The following is a 17,972-nucleotide window of genomic DNA, read 5'->3' on the forward strand; positions in this document are numbered from 1 at the left end:
TCCATTCGGATCATGCTTGCTATTGCAGCCTACCATGACTATGAGATATGGCAGATGGATGTCAAAACCGCGTTTCTGAATGGAAACCTACTCTAGGATGTGTACATGACACAACCTGAGGGTTTTGTAGATCCACAGCATACTAGCAGAGTATGCAAGCTGCATAGGTCCATTTATGGACTAAAGCAAGCTTCTCAGAGCTGGAATCTTCGATTCGATGATGCAATCAAACAGTTTGGTTTCATCAAGAACGAAGATGAGCCTTGTGTCTACAAGAAGGTTGTAGAGAACACAGTTGTCTTCCTCATATTGTATGTGGATGACATACTGCTCATTGGGAAAGACATCCCTTTGCTACAGTCTGTCAAGACTTGGCTAGAGACATGTTTCTCGATGAAGGACTTAGGTGAAGCATCCCGCATTCTAGGGATACAGATCTATAGAGATAGATCTAAGAGATTGCTTGGCCTAAGTCAGAGTACATACATTGATAAGGTACTCCTTCGGTTTGCCATGCAGAACTCCAAGAAGGGATTTCTGCCGATGTCACATGGCGTGAGTCTTTCGAAGACTCAAGGTCCCTCTTCTAGAGAGGAGAGAGACCGCATGGATCAGATCCCTTATGCCTCAGCCATAGGATCGATCATGTACGCCATGCTATGTACTCGACCTGATGTCTCATATGCTTTGAGCATGACGAGCAGATACCAGTCAGATCCAGGTGAAAGTCACTGGATAACGGTCAAGAATATTCTTAAGTACTTAAGAAGGACTAAAGAATATTTCTTGATATATGGAGGCGATGATGAGCTAGCTGTAAAGGGTTACAGTGATGCTAGCTTCCAGACCGACCAGGATGATTATAGATCGCAGTAAGGGTTCGTATTTTGCATTAATGGTGGTGCTGTCAGCTGGAAGAGTTCGAAGCAGGATACAGTAGCTGATTCTACAACAGAAGCCTAGTACATTGCTGCATCAGAGGCAGCAAAGGAGGCAGTTTGGATCCGCAAGTTCATCACTGAACTTGGGGTGGTTCCTAGCATTGCTGACCCCATTGAGCTCTATTGTGACAACAATGGAGCTATAGCACAGGCGAAGGAACCTCGCTCACACCAGCGGACCAAACACATACTACGGCACTTCCATCTCCTTCGAGAGATCATCGAGAGAGATGTGAAGATTTGCAGAGTACCTACAGAGGCTAACATCGCAGATCCCTTGACCAAGGCTTTGGCACAGAGGAAGCATGATGGTCACACTAGGTCATTTGGGCTTAGAGCCTACACTGATTGGCACTAGTGCTAGTGGGAGATTGTTAGCTAGAGCCCTAGAGTCAATCATTTAATGATTGTATTTTGGACTTATTGTATCTGTTAGAGTGTATACTAAAAGCCTAGCTTTTGGTATAAACATTTATCTAGAAATAAGAATCACATTGGTCAAATGTCTACATTTATGATAAATGTAGTTGTTCAATTAATTTATATTGTAGATAACATGGTGTGTGGTGTCACACACAGAGGATCATGTTATCAGTACCTTATAAATTATAAACAGTAACTCACGACCATAATGGAAAGGAACAAACCATTGGAAGGTCGTAGTGTAATTAGGTATTAGTTTATCTTAACTATATAATTACACTAGTACACTTAGAGTGTATTGAGTAGGACCATTTGAGGTCGTTCCTTTTATACTGACTTTATGAAGGAACAAAGACCTCAGTTATTATGGAAGTGTGTGCTCTTAATCCTAATATAATAACAAGCACATATATTTGATATTTATTTCTTTAATTTATCAATGGGTGAGGTTTAGTTCGATGAATCAATAAACCCGATAAGTTGGGAAATGATATCACTTATAGTGTGTGTTGTTGATTAAAGAAGGAAACTGTGTCCTAGTAATCTAGGTTGAGAATGTCCCCAAGAGGAACTCATAAGGATTGTCATGTTAAACCCTGCAGGTGGACTTAGTCCGACATGATGATGAAGTTGAGTGGTACTACTCTTGGAGCTAGATATTAATTAAGTGAGTTGTCAGTGACTTACTTAATTAGTGGACATTTGATATCTTAAACACAGGGAGACTAACATACTCATAATAAGAAGGAGCCCAAAATGTAATTTGGGATTGGTGCGGTAGTTCAATAATAGTTCTCTAGTGGAATGAATTATTATTGATAAAATTAAGTTGTGTGTTCGGGGCGAACACGGGATGCTTAATTTTATCGGGAGACCAAAACCAATTCCTCCTCTCGGTCCCTATCGTAGCCTCTTATTTATAGAGTACTATACCCACCTATACCCACCTTCATACCCATGTTATAGGGGCCGGCCAAGCTAGCTTGTGGATCAAGCTAGGGCCGGCCAAACCATTGGTTCATGGGTGGCCGGCCCTAGCTTGAACCCAAGCTTAGGTGGCCGGCCCTATTTAATTTAAAAGGAATTTTAATTTTAAAATTTTCTTATGTGAAAGATATAATTTATTGAAGAGATTAAAAATTAAATAATCTCTTTTATAAGTCTCTACAAAAGATTAAAGAAAGAGATTAAATCTCTTTCCTTATTTGTAGATTGGAAAGGATATTTTATTTCTCTTCTTTATAAATTATTCACATGTTGAAAAATTAAAATTATAAAAATTTATTTTTATAAACCAATCATAAAAGGGATAAAAATTATTGGAGAAATTTTTTATAAAATTTCTGGAGACAAATTAGGAAGTTTTAATTAATTAAAACTCTCCTTGTTTTGTTTTTTTAAAGTGGCCGGCCATTGTTTTTAAAAGAAGAAAAATTGTTTTAATTAAAATAATTTTTCTTTACATGGCAAAAGAATTAAGGAAATTTTTTAATTAAATTTCCTTATTTGCCGAGACCAAGGATTATAAAAGAGGGGGTAGAGGTGCCTTCAAGGGAACAACTCTATTCTTTTTCTTCCTCTCTTTTCTTCCTAGGTATGGCCGGCCCTTCCCTTTCTTTTCTTCTCCATCTTGTGGCCGAACCTCTTCATGCTCTTGGAGTTTTAATTGGTGGCCGGATTCTAGCTTGGAGAAGAAGGAGAGAAAGTTTGCATCCCTTGGAGCTTGATTGGTGGAAAAAGTTCTTCATCCTTTGGAAGTTTTTGCTTGGTCGAAACTTGAAGGAAGAAGAAGAAGGTGCTAGGTGGTTCTCGTCTCGGAAGATCATTGCCCACACAATGTCCGAGATTAGAAGAGGAATACGGTAGAAGATCAAGAGGTTTTTCTACAAGGTATAACTAGTAATTTTTCTTTCCGCATCATGCTAGTTATTTATGGAAATAATACCAAATACAAGAGGCTTACGTTCTAGAATTTTGAATATGTTTTTCGATGTTGTGTTCTTTTGTTTTTTTTCTTTTCCTTGTGATTTGATTGTTCTTTTTGGTTAACCTAAAGTTATTTTAGGAAATTAAATATTAGATTTCTATAAAAGGTTTTGTCTAGTCGGTGGTGGTTGCTCCCATATCCAAGAAGGCCGTGTGCCTCGCCACGTCAGTACTGGGAACCAATTATGGAAATTAATATTTAATGGAATTAATAACTTAAGGTGATTTGGGTCGAACGTGTTAAGTTCCGCAGGAGATCCAAGTCAAAACCTAAAAGAACAAATAGATTAAGTTTTGGATCAAACGTGTTAAGTTCCGCAGGTGATCCAAAATTTAATTTAAAAGAACACATGGTAGCTAGGAAAAGATTCAGACCTTTGTACAAAATTTTTGTACAGTGGAACCTCTAGGTTTTCCGAGTATCAACCAACAATTGGTATCAGAGCTAGGGTTTTGCCTCTGTGTATTTGGTATTAGTTTAATTTTGCACATGTCATACATAATTTAGGCAGGTTAATAGTAGGATGTGCTAACTTTGTGGATGCAGGATCCAACTATTATGGCTTTTAGTTATTATGTGTGTGATTGGACCCTTGGGCATGTCAAGGGCATTTATCTGTGTGTGCATGATTGTATTAAAATACAGCAGGAGTTGTATTTAGTTTTATTAGGATTTTATTTTTGATCTAGATACATGTACATTCCTTTTATGGAATATAGGATCAAAATGTAAAATTCTATTTATGTCGCGGATCGAATCTTGCAAAGCGTGGAACCTTCTAAGGACCAGAGGCGCAGCGGAACTAGTAGCAAGATGGATGCGATAGCTAGACCCGGTGGCGATGGCCAAATATGGCAGCAGCTTGGGATGACAACACACGGAGGACAACTAGAGATAAAAGCCATAATAGTTGAAAATTAGATTTTCTATTTATTGCTTTTATATTGTGCTGTGTGTGCATGTTAGTATACATGACTAGTAGGCTAGCATAGTTAAAATTCCTCGTTTATAAATAACTAAGTGGGAGAGGGATTTTTAAATAAATCCCATGGTCTCCATTACTGGTTTGTAAGTGATGCAAACAAGCTTGCGCGTTGGCTCTGAGTGCCTTCCTCCATAACGGATGAGATTGTTTGTGGATCACTAGAACAGACTTCCATTTTTGGATGACTATAGGAAGTTAATTAAGAGCGTGTGATCTTCCCCAACGGAAGGGGCATAATCTTATTAATGGACTTAGTGTCAAGTAATGGTATACACTTAGACACATCTAATAGTATCCTCTTACAAATGATTGATTTTGTATACGTCCACACTAACGTGGCATACAAAATTAACGGTGTTTGAGATAATTTTATTTGTCATAAAGATACGTTGACAAGATAGTTAATGGGTAAAACCCTCCTTTTACAAATGTTGAATTTGTATACGTCCACACTAACGTGGCATGCAAAATTCACGGTGTTTGAGGTGTTGGTGAATTTAAATAATATTGTTTGAGGAATCAATATTTTATTTTAAATTCAAAAAGTTTTGACCAAATATTTGATCAAAGACAGATCAACTATTAATTTTATTCGTCATAAAGTAAAGTTGACGAGATAATAAAATTAATGGATAAAATCTCCTCTTTGATTTTGTATACGTCCACACTATCGTGGCATACAAAATTCATGGGGATTTTAAAGAATTGATCTTGACCAAATATTTTTGTGATTCTTAGGATTTAAAATGTTTGTCAATCCCCTAGTTGTTATACTATAGAAAAGACTTAGTAGTCCCAATTGTAATGATTGGAAATAGGACTTGGACATTAAGGTAGACTGTCTTCTTAGAACTAAGAACAATATAGGTGTATTTAATTCATTAGTTGAAACATGTTTAGTGGTGTTATCTACCAGAACCTGGAGTATAGATACAGATGCCATCAATCATGTCCGCAATTCATTGCAGGGTTCTAGGAAATCCGGCAACTAAATGAAAATTAAAACACCGTCCACATGGGCACTATTGTAAAAATGGTAGCTGTTGCAGTGGGAGATGTTTATCTTTTGATAAGAATAAAACATGGATTTTTTAGTAATTGTCTTTACGCACCAAGTTTAGAAAGAACTAGTTTTCAGTTTCTAAACTATTCAAAGAACTTGATATTCTGCCTCTTTTAATAACAAAGTTGTTATTAAGAAAAAGAGGGAAGTTATCTGTTCTGGTACGTTGGTTGGCAATTTATAAATCCAATAACTTCCACGATGCAACAAATGGAAATTAGTAACACATCTTCTAATTTTAAGAGAAAGCAACCTTCGGAAATGAACCATTAATATCTTTGGCATCTAAGGCTAGGTTATATTAACTTGAGTAGGATTCATTGGTAGCTGATGAACTTTTGGGTTCATTGGTAGTGGAAATCTTTCCAACCTGTGAGTATTACTTGGAAGAAAAAATAACCAAGAAGCTTTTAAGTTTAAGGGGTATGGAGTCAAAGATATATTGAAATTGGTTCATTCTGATTTGTGTGATCCTATGACTATCCAGACAAGAGGTAGTATTGAATATTTCGTCTATTTTATAGACAACTATTCAAGATACAAATAAATTTACTTAATGTACCGCAAGACTAAGTACTTTGATTAGTTCAAATAGTACAAGGCTGATGCGGAGAAATGTTAAAGTAAAAGTCACTATGGTTAGAACATAGTGGCAAGTACCTCTTGGGAGAATTTAGGAGTCACTTATCAGAAGTAGGGATTCAATTCCAACTAACTGCACCTGGTACACCCCAACAGAATGGTGTATAAAAAGGAAGGTATAGGACTCTTATGGAAATAAGTAGATTGATGAGTTATTTAGAATATTACCAAAATCATTTTTAGGATATACTCTGGAAATGGAAATGAATATAGTACCTTCCAAAGTCAGAACTCTCTACTCATATAGAATTGCTGAATAGGCGTAAGCCTATTTCGAAGCATATTCGGATTCGGGTAGTCCAGCACATATGCTGAAGAGAGACAATGATAAGTTGGACAGGAATTCACTTGTTTGTGGGTTATCCTAGAGAAATGAAAGTAGGTTTATAGTCTTAAAAATCAGAAGGACATTGTTAGCATCAATGACCGATTTTTAGAAAAGGACTATGTAATAAACCACGTGCCCATAAAAAAATTTGTTCTTAAGAAAATAATAAAAGACATGTATAATCTAGTACCAATTGTACAAGATGAGATACCACAAGGAAACTGCAACACGTATCACAAATGATACACAATTGCAGAAAGTGCCTTGTCGTAGTGGGAGGGTTGTTAGGCAACCTAAAAAGATTCATGTTTTGGGAGAGTTTTTGGACTCGATCTCTGGAGGACATGAACCTGATCTCCGGACATATGACGAAGCACTCCAAGATAAAGATGCAATATCTTGGCAAAGAGTAATGAATAACAGAATTAGAATATATGTATTCTAATAAAATCTGGAAGCTTGTAGAATCACCAAAAGGTGTAAAAGCCGTTGGGTGTAAAAGGTCTATAAAAGGGAAAGAGGGATAGACAGGAAGGTAGTAACTTTCAAAGCAAGGCTTGATGAAAAAGGAAACTTTTTCACTGGTAGCCATGCTTAAATCTATCCGGATTCTTTTATCTATTTGGCAAGTGGATGTCAAGACAGCATTCCTTAATGGAAGTCTTGAAGAAAGCATCCAAATAAAGCAACCAGAAGGGTTCATTGCAAAGGGCTAAGAGCATCTTGTGTGCAAGCTCAATCAGTCTATGGACTGAGGTAAAGCTTCAAGGTCTTGGAACATCCGGTTTATCAAAGTAATCCAGATCTATGGATTTAGTAACCGGATAAGTCTTGTGTATACAAAAGGTGTGATGAAAGCGTGGTGGTATTTTTTTTGTACTATACGTAGATAACATTTTTGGTAGTTGGAAACAATATCAAAATGTTGTCAGAAGTAAGGGTATGGTTGTTCAAACAATTCGATATAAAGGACTTGGGAGAATGTATATATTCTTAAGATCAAAGTAATAAGTGATCGCAAGAAAAAAATATTTTACTTATCCCAAGCTTCATATATCAGAAAAATCCTTGCTCGTTTTAAGCATGCAAAACTCCAAGAAAGGTTTCTTACCTTTTCAGGATGGAGTAACTTTATCTAAAGATATGTCTCTATAGACATCAAAGGAGATAAAGGAAATAAAGGCAGTTCTTTATGCTTCGGCTGTCGGAAGCCTAATGTATGCTATGTACGAGATAAGAAATCTGTTTTGCTAAGGGCATAGTTAGCAGATATCAAAGTAACCCTGGACAAGGACAGTGGATTGCAGTAAAGCATATATTAAAGTACCTTAGAGGTACTAGAGATTATATGATAGCTTACAAGGCAGTTAATTTGGTCCTTGTGGGTTGCATGGATTTTGACTTCCAATCGGATAGGGACAATAATAAGTCAACCTCGGGGTTTTGTGTTTATTTTAGGAGGTAAAGTCATAACTATGGAAGAGTGATAAGCATAGGTGTTTTTCTGGACTCCACCATAGAAGCTTAGTATATGACAAGCCTCTGAGGTAGCCATTAAAAGCTGTATGACTCAATAACCTCAAGATAGACTTAGATATGATTTCTGGTTTGTCCAAAGATTATTACAATTTATTGTAATAATGTTGGTGCAGTAGCAAACTCGAAGAAACCATAAGTCTATAAGACAAGTAAACACAATAGAGCGCAAGTACCACCCAATACGAGAAATTGTATAAATGAGGAGAAGTTGTTGCCGCCTAGATTGCATCAGGTGATGACCTATTGATCCTTCCACTGATGTCCTTAAGGCAAGAGCTTTTGATGGGCATGTTGAAGGGTCAGGAATCAGATGTATGGCAGCAGATATGGCAGCTTAGTCTTTTAGTATAAGTGGGAGATTGTTAGAGTGTATACTAAAAGCCTAGCTTTTGGTATAAACATTTATCTAGAAATAAGAATCACATTGGTCAAATGTCTACATTTATGATAAATATAGTTGTTCAATTAATTTATATTGTAGATAACATGGTGTGTGGTGTCACACAAAGAGGATCATGTTATCAGTACCTTATAAATTATAAACAGTAACTCACGACCATAATGGAAAGGAACAAACTATTGGAAGGTCGTAGTGTAATTAGGTATTAGTTTATCTTAACTATATAATTACACTAGTACACTTAGAGTGTATTGAGTAGGACCATCAGAGGTCGTTTTCTTTTATACTGACTTTATAAAGGAACAAAGACCTCAGTTATTATGGAAGTGTGTGCTCTTAATCCTAATATAATAACAAGCACATATATTTGATATTTATTTCTTTAATTTATCAATGGGTGAGATTTAGTTCGATGAATCAATAAGCCCGATAAGTTAGGAAATGATATCACTTATAGTGTGTGTTGTTGATTATAGAAGGAAACTGTGTCCTAGTGATCTAGGTTGATAATGCCCCCAAGATGAGCTCATAAAGATTGTCATGTTAAACCCTGCAGATGGACTTAGTCCGACATGATGATGAAGTTGAGTGGTACTACTCTTGGAGCTAGATATTAATTAAGTGAGTTGTCAGTAGCTTACTTAATTAGTGGACATTTGATATCTTAAACACAGGGAGACTAACATACTCATAATAAGAAGGAGCCCAAAATGTAATTTGGGATTGGTGCGGTAGTTCAATAATAGTTCTCTAGTGGAATGAATTATTATTGATAAAATTAAGTTGTGTGTTCAGGGCGAACACGGGATGCTTAATTTTATCGGGAGACCAAAACCAATTCCTCCTCTCGGTCCCTATCGTAGCCTCTTATTTATAGAGTACTATACCCACCTATACCCACCTTCATACCCATGTTATAGGGGCCAGCCAAGCTAGCTTGTGGATCAAGCTAGGGCCGGCCAAACCATTGGTTCATGGGTGGCCGGCCCTAGCTTGAACCCAAGCTTAGGTGGCCGACCCTATTTAATTTAAAAGGAATTTTAATTTTAAAATTTTCTTATGTGAAAGATATAATTTATTGAAGAGATTAAAAATTAAATAATCTCTTTTATATGTCTCTACAAAAGATTAAAGAAAGAGATTAAATCTCTTTCCTTATTTGTAGATTGGAAAGGATATTTTATTTCTCTTCTTTATAAATTATTCACATGTTGAAAAATTAAAATTATAGAAATTTCTTTTTATAAACCAATCATAAAAGGGATAAAAATTATTGGAGAAATTTTTTATAAAATTTCTGGAGACAAATTAGGAAGTTTTAATTAATTAAAACTCTCCTTGTTTTGTTTTTTTAAAGTGGTCGGCCATTGTTTTTAAAAGAAGAAAAATTGTTTTAATTAAAATAATTTTTCTTTACATGGCAAAAGAATTAAGGAAATTTTTTAATTAAATTTCCTTATTTGCCGAGACCAAGGATTATAAAAGAGGGGGTAGAGGTGCCTTCAAGGGAACAACTCTATTCTTTTTCTTCCTCTCTTTTCTTCCTAGGTATGGCCGGCCCTTCCCTTTCTTTTCTTCTCCATCTTGTGGCCGAACCTCTTCATGCTCTTGGAGTTTTAATTGGTGGCCGGATTCTAGCTTGGAGAAGAAGGAGAGAAAGTTTGCATCCCTTGGAGCTTGATTGGTGGAAAAAGTTCATCCTTTGGAAGTTTTTGCTTGGCCGAAACTTGAAGGAAGAAGAAGAAGGTGCTAGGTGGTTCTCGTCTCGGAAGATCATTGCCCACACAATGTCCGAGATTAGAAGAGGAATACGGTAGAAGATCAAGAGGTTTTTCTACAAGGTATAACTAGTAATTTTTCTTTCCGCATCATGCTAGTTATTTATGGAAATAATACCAAATACAAGAGGCTTACGTTCTAGAATTTCGAATATGTTTTTCGATGTTGTGTTCTTTTGTTTTTTTTTATTTTCCTTGTGATTTGATTGTTCTTTTTGGTTAACCTAAAGTTATTTTAGGAAATTAAATATTAGATTTCTATAAAAGGTTTTGTCTAGTCGGTGGTGGTTGCTCCCATATCCAAGAAGGTCGTGTGCCTCGCCACGTCAGTACTGGGAACCAATTATGGAAATTAATATTTAATGGAATTAATAACTTAAGGTGATTTGGGTCGAACGTGTTAAGTTCCGCAGGAGATCCAAGTCAAAACCTAAAAGAACAAATAGATTAAGTTTTGGATCAAACGTGTTAAGTTCCGCAGGCGATCCAAAATTTAATTTAAAAGAACACATGGTAGCTAGGAAAAGGTTCAGACCTTTGTACAAAATTTTTGTACAGTGGAACCTCTAGGTTTTCCGAGTAGCAACCAACAGTATCATATTCTATATAAATAAAGGCATTTGGTTTTTGGTTATTATACTTACTTGTATTGGTGCCAAATAAACTAAGTATAATAACGTCCTTGAGTAGACGGTTCTCACCTATATCAATCGGTTAGTTGAACCGATAGTGAGATGATATAGGGAACACTACTCTTAATCATTCCTAGTCGAGTATTAACATTCAGGGACAATGTTAATGTAATAAGACTAGCATGTAGGTCAACTCGATGACTTGATCTCACAAGTCATGGATATAAAGATATCAAGTTGACACATGGGTATACATTAGAGAATGTATATTGAATGACCCGCCATGAGAAAGTATCATGGATCATTATATGAGTGTCATATACTTTCTCTTGTGGCTATTAGTATGACTATTAGTCCTTAGACCTGAAGTCACCATGGATCCCTACATAAGGAGTTATGTACTTTAGTTTCGTCAAACGTCACCCGTAACTAGGTGGACTATAAAGGCTATTACTGGGTATGTAACGAATTATGCAGAGGGATGTGAGTGATGTAGATGGGATCTATCCCTCCTATATGACGGGAGAGACATCGATATTCTTGATAGAGTGAGACCACGAAGTGCATGGTCATGCCCAAATGAGTCAATATGAGATATTGAGCTCATTTGATTTAGTGAGTCTACTTGGAGTTCAAGATTTAGATTGATTAGAGGATGACACGGTCTATGCCTCACATTGATCAATCTAGATGTCTAGGATAGAAGGACACTTGTCATATATTGTGAGGGGTCACAATTAGTAGTCATAAGGTAATGTTGGATCTCAACATTCTTGTAACTTGGGTAGTAATGATGTGTTGCTAGATACCGCTCATTACTTATGCTTCTAAATGGGTTTAGGAGCATTGCCAACGTTACAAGAACCTATAGGGTCACACACAAAGGGCAATTAGATGGAGATTAGGTTCATTTGATGAACCTAAAGGATTAGGTTCATTTGATGAACCAAATTGGATTAAGAGTAATCCAAGGTAGGCTAATTGAGTTGGACTCAATTTGGTTCATGTGTTAAGTGAGTCTAATTTGGACTTAGACTCATTTAATTAATTTAATTCAATGAATAGAGATTCATTAAATTAAAATTGACTTGAACCAATGGTTAGATTAAATCAACCAAGGGAGAGAAGTGGTCAAGTTTGACTTGACATAAGTAGGAAGATGAAGAGTCAAGTTTTGACTTGACTTTGACTTGACCAATGCCACATCATCAAGGCTTCTTCATTTGGTCAAGTTTGACTTGACCAAATGCCACCTCATGGGAGTTACCAAGAGTGGTGACTCTTGATATTCCATGGGAGTTACAAGCCAAAAATGTGGCCGGCCACTTTTATTCATGAAAATGAGTTTCATTTTTCATGTGTAACTCCATCTTCTTCTTCCTTGGTTCTCTTCTCTCCCTCTCCTCCTCCACTACTGATCTCTAAGGTTGCTAGCACATCCTTAGAGGTTTTTCTCCATCTCTTGCTTGTGTGGATACACATAGAGAAGTGTCTACTTTGACACTTTCGAGATCCGGCGAACCGAGGACGAGAGGGATACGCGAAGGGCTTCGCTTCAAAGGTATAACCCTTTTTCATGTAGATCTAGGAGTAGATCTCGGTAGAAACTCGTATTCGTAGTTTTCAAAAATTTTCTTTGCACGGATCCGTTGGCTTTGGGGCTTTCGAGGTTTCCGCGAAGCGAAAACGCGGTTTTCGCGGCCCGAAAAACCCAACATAAAAATCACATGGAAACCCTACCGAAAAATTTCGACAGAGTCTCCCTTATACCGGTGACCATATTCAACAATACATGCAATATATACTCAGCCACAAGTGGCTGGAACACATATCAATCAACCACGCAGTACAATAAATCCAAAGAAAACAATACCACAACTCATCACACCATATCACAATTCATCTACTATGTCCTAATCACATCAAAATATCATGTACTATCTCAAATACTTCTAACATAGCAGACGACAATAGAAACTAAAAGAAAACTTCTTTCTTAGTCCCAAAGCTTCCATAGTCCTGGCATCACACATCCTTCGAACACCTCCTTGTCGCTTTCTTTTCTATATCTTTTTCTTTCCTGTATCTGCAGTAAGAGGAAGTGCAATCTATAAGCAAAATTTGCTTAGTAAGCGCTATCTAACTCACAAAAACACGAATATGCATGTATACAGAAAGAACTAGAAACTATATGCTCTAAAAGAAAATAAAGCATAAACATAACTGCTCATATCAAACTAATAGCAAAGAAAAGCTAAGGAATCTACTCATGTAATTCTAATAACTAATCATGCTACTCATCTAATAGGTAAACATGAAAACTACTCATCCACTAGATAAACATGGTAGAATAAAGAACTAAACTTACTGATTTTTAGAACTGTATGAAATTTATTTCATTTGTTCTAACTTAATCTTTAATACTTTATGTTTATGTAAAACTCGTTTTACTTGTTCAAAAATTTATACTTATAATACTTCAAAATAATAATCAACTTCTTCTTGGGCCCAGGCGTAGTACCATCTTATGCGCGTTCCCTTAATAGGTTGGGGTAGCGAGCCACCAATCCTAAAAGAGCAGACCTCGGTCTACCAGGGCCAAGACCTCGGAATTGGACACCTGGATTTGTTTAACGACAACCTCAGAAGTCGGGTACTAGCCTCTTCTTAAAAGTAAAATACTTATAATCTTAATTACTTCTTCTTTAAATGCCTTGGCATTTTAATAGGCACCTTGTGTGCCAAAAATCCCTAAAGTCTTGACTTTGGGATCTACTTAAGGCCTTGGCCTTTTCTTTCTTTTCTTTATCTTTCTTATACTTTTCTTTATCTTTCTTATACTTTTCTTAAACCCAAAATACTGTTAGGGTATCTTTCGTATGCATCTATGAATGAAACTAACTATGTAACACATAATCATGCATAGAATACAAAAGAAATCTGCACATACAATACTTATCAAAAATATGCACTAATGCTTAACAGAAATCTGCATACTAGCTTAATAAAAATCTGCATAATAGCTTAACAGAAATCTGCATACTAGCTTAACAAAATCTGCACTTGCTAAGATAAACTGAAATTCAAAAGAAACAAAAGAAACATATTCTGGCTAGTACAGATTTTCATCGTCTCTCAAACTTCCTTTCCATAATATGACTAATACACAGCTTATCTGGAATTCACTCAATAAAGATATTATAACTCATAATCCATTTAAAATTCCAGAATCAGCCAAGCACAGATGTTATCCATATACACTCCTTAGCACAATACAATGGTATTACACCTGCACTAAATTCTTATGATATCTAATCCCATTTATAATTCCTTGACCAACCTACAAACCTAGGATTTACAAATTTACTACCATCTGATTCAACTAAAATTCACAATACCATATCCATCCGTTCTTGACAATAGTACCACTCCATGAATAGATGGTGGACTGCTATCATTCTAGACGATTGTAGCATAAGACTCACAGATTTGTTTAGATCCAGCTAGCAATAACCTTATTTAAAGGGGATGAGTTCTCATATATACTCTAACAAAACTAAACTAAATGCTTAAAAATGATATACTTCAAGGTGTTTAATCTCAAATGCTTAGTCCAAACTAAAGCATCCAAAAGCACTTCACCTTTAGAATGCCACTTAACACTGCTCAATTAAAACATAACTGCTAAAATCTTTCTCCAACTAACTGTCTCAAAGCTGAAAACAACATGCTTCATATAAGTTCCTATGTAACATTAAGAGACAAAGGTCCAAAAGAAAAACTACTATAATAAAATGCAGAACTTGGATTGTATACTAATGCTTGCAAGAAGTAATCTAGGAACTAGCATATATGGTAGAAAACTAGAATAAAAACCCAATGAAAATCCATCTTTATCTGCTACGAATCTGTCCAGGAAACCACATGCATTGCAAAACCGAAACCAAATCTATAATAAAGACCTTGGTCTTGCTTTACACAAAAAAAAACTTCACCACATCGTGAGGATTTCTAAATCTCCAAAACCAAATTAGACAAACCCGAACCGAACTGCACAGCAAATTCTTCGTGCACAAACTGAACTGCACAGCAACTCAAAACCGAGCTGTTCATGCCAATTTAACAGCACAATCCGAAACTACATGCTAAAAAGGAAATCTATACTATCTCATGTAATTTGCCTAATAGCAAGAATAACCGGTCCTGCCCCTTTAAGGTCACGGCAGCAACCCTAAACTAACCTTCATCACAGAACAAATTCGGAACACAAGAATAAGCAAAGTTCAGAATCTAATCCAATTAAAAACCACATCCCTTTTCCTTAATAACTCACGACAGTAAGCCCTAAACCACAACCTTCTCAGAAAATTCGAATAAAAGAAAAAGAACCCGGAACTATCCTACTGCAGGTGAGTAGCGACTTACCTTTGTTTCCTCGACTCACAGCCGAAGGAGAAACCTTCTAATGCTTCTAGGGTTCGGTTAACTTAAAATCTTTGGCGACTCCTTGCGTCCACAGCTTCCCTTCGACGAGAGGATCCCGAAATGGTGAAGAACTCTCGACGTTAGCCCTCTTGTCGGCCACCGGAGGTGAAGACCCTAGCTCCGGCTTGCCGCTGCGGTTTCGCCCGAGAAGAAGCACCGCGCACGCGAGAGAAAAAAAAAGAAAAATGAGAAGGGAAAAGCTAAATCACGGGTAATCAATCAAGCCCTAAGTTCTCCTCTTTTATAACTTCAATATTCGGTTAACTTCTTTTAAAAATTTTGCTATCAATTCTAAACAGAACTGCCGGCCCGAACACTTGGTCAGCAGCGGTTTAGCGCGAGTTGGAGGTCGCGCGTTTGAACTCTGCTCGGCTCCCTTTATTTTGGTATTTCTGTTCCTAAAAACGGCTTAATATTAATTTGGTTCATATATGATCACAAAATATCCGTAGCACACTTGGTTAACCCGGTTTACTTAAGGTTTGACTTAACCCGAGGTCCATGGTTCGAATCTCGACTTGGATATTTTTTTGTCAAAACTTCCTTCGTTTAATAAAAATACCAAACGACCTCCAAAAATTGCATAAAAATACTCTAAAAATTTCTAAAAATCCCTAGAATATTTCTATAGCATTTCTAAATATTTTTAAGAACTTTTAAAACTCCTAATGAGGAAAATTGGGTCGTTACAGGATCCTTGGATTAGTCACCTCTTGTTGAGGTGGATACCAAGTAAATCCTAGAGTTAGCGTTGTGTGTTTGTTTCTTTGTATTTTCCGCTGCATATATTTGAAGAAACAAGCAACGACGAGCACGAGATCGCGCTGAGCTATTCGCCCCCTCTAGCTACTTTTCGACCCTAACACTAAAATCCGGCCACCACCACCACCAAGGAGAAGAGAGCAAAGGGAAAGGGAGAAGAGAGAGGGACAACCACCAAGAGATCTCCAAGCAAGAGAATAAGAGTTGTGTCTCATGAAGCCTCCTCACCCCTTCTTTTATAATACTTGCCCAAGGCAAATAAGGGAAGAATTTTTACAAAAATTAAAATCTTCCTCTAGTTTTTCCTTTTCCCTTTTAATTTTCCTTTTCTTTCCTCTTGATTGAATCAATCACCAAATTAGTTAGATGATGATTTTATTTTTTTTGTTTTGGCCAGTCACATTGCTTGGGCACCAAGCAAGGGGTGGCCGGCCCCTATAAGAGGAAGGAAATAATTTTTTTTATAAAATTTTACAAGAAGAAAAGCTCTTATAAAATTTTACAAGCTCTCTTTCCTAATGTAGGAGTTAAAAAAGGAAAGTTCTAAAAATTAAAACCATGTTTTAAAATTTAAAACTTCTCTTATAAAATTTCATTTTTTAACATAGTGATAGAAAATTTAAATTTTAAAACTTATCTTCCTTTTTTTTCTAAACCATGAGAATGGTTAAAAAAGGAAAGTTTCAAAACTTTTAAAACTCTCTATTAAAACATGTGGCCTAATTCAAATAAGGAAAGTTTTAAAAATTAAAATCTCTCTTTTAAAACTTATAGTTTCCTACAAAGAGAAGATTTTAAAAATTTAAAACAACCCTCCTTGTTTGAATTATTGTGGCCGGCCCCTACTAGCTTGGTCACCAAGCAATAGGGCCGACCCCTATAGAAGAGGATGTGGCCAGCTATTGCTTGGTCACCAAGTAATGGACCGGCCCCCTTCTTGTACACCAAGAAGAGCCTTACATTTGGATGGACTTGAGGCTATAATGAGGCTACGACAGAGACCTAGAGGAGAAATTGGTTTTGACCTTCCGATGAGCTTGAGTATCCCGTGTTCGCCCCGAACACACAACTCAAGTTCATCGATAATAACTCATTCCACTAGAGAGTTATTATCGCACTACCGCACTAATCCCAAATTACATTATGGGCTCCTTCTTATCATGAGTGTGTTAGTTTCCCTGTGTTTAAGATAACGAATGTCCACTAATTAAGTAAGTTACTGACAACTCACTTAATTAATATCTAACTCCAAGAGTAGTACCATTCAACTTCATTGTCATGTCAGATTAAGTAGACCTGCAGGGTTTAACATGGCAATCCTTATGAGCTCCTCTTGGGGACATTCTCAACTTAGATAACTAGGACACAGATTCCTTCTATAATCAACAACACATACTATAAGTAATATCATTTCTCAACTTATCGGGCATATTGATTTATCGAGCTAAACCTCACCCTTTGATAAGTCAAAGAAATAAATATTAAATACATATGCTTGTTATTATATTAGGATTAAGAGCACACACTTCCATAATAACTAAGGTCTAGTTCTTTTAAAAAGTCAATACAAAAAGAACTTACCTAAAATGGTCCTACTCAATACACTTAGAGTGTATCAGTGTAATTTATTAATCAAGATAAACTAATACCTAATTACACTACGACTATTCCGATGGTTTGTTCCTTTCCATCTTAGTCGTGAGCAATTATTTATAATTTATAAAGAACCGACAACATGATCTTCTGTGTGTGACACCACACACCATGTTGTCTACTATATAAATTAATTGAACAATTACATTTAACAAATAAATGTAGATATTGACCAATGTGATTCTTTTATTTCAACAAATAAATGTTTACAAAAGCTAGGCTTTTAGTATACACTTCAACAGATTTCTCGTGATGGTAGTGCATTCAACAGATGAAACTCTACTTTTTCGTTGACTACGAAATCAACCTGCTTCTTTTTGCTCCAGAGATGTTTTTATTTTTCATCGCCGTGCT

This window comes from Zingiber officinale, chromosome 1B (genome assembly GCF_018446385.1).
Source record: "Zingiber officinale cultivar Zhangliang chromosome 1B, Zo_v1.1, whole genome shotgun sequence".
NCBI classification, from domain to species: domain Eukaryota; kingdom Viridiplantae; phylum Streptophyta; class Magnoliopsida; order Zingiberales; family Zingiberaceae; genus Zingiber; species Zingiber officinale.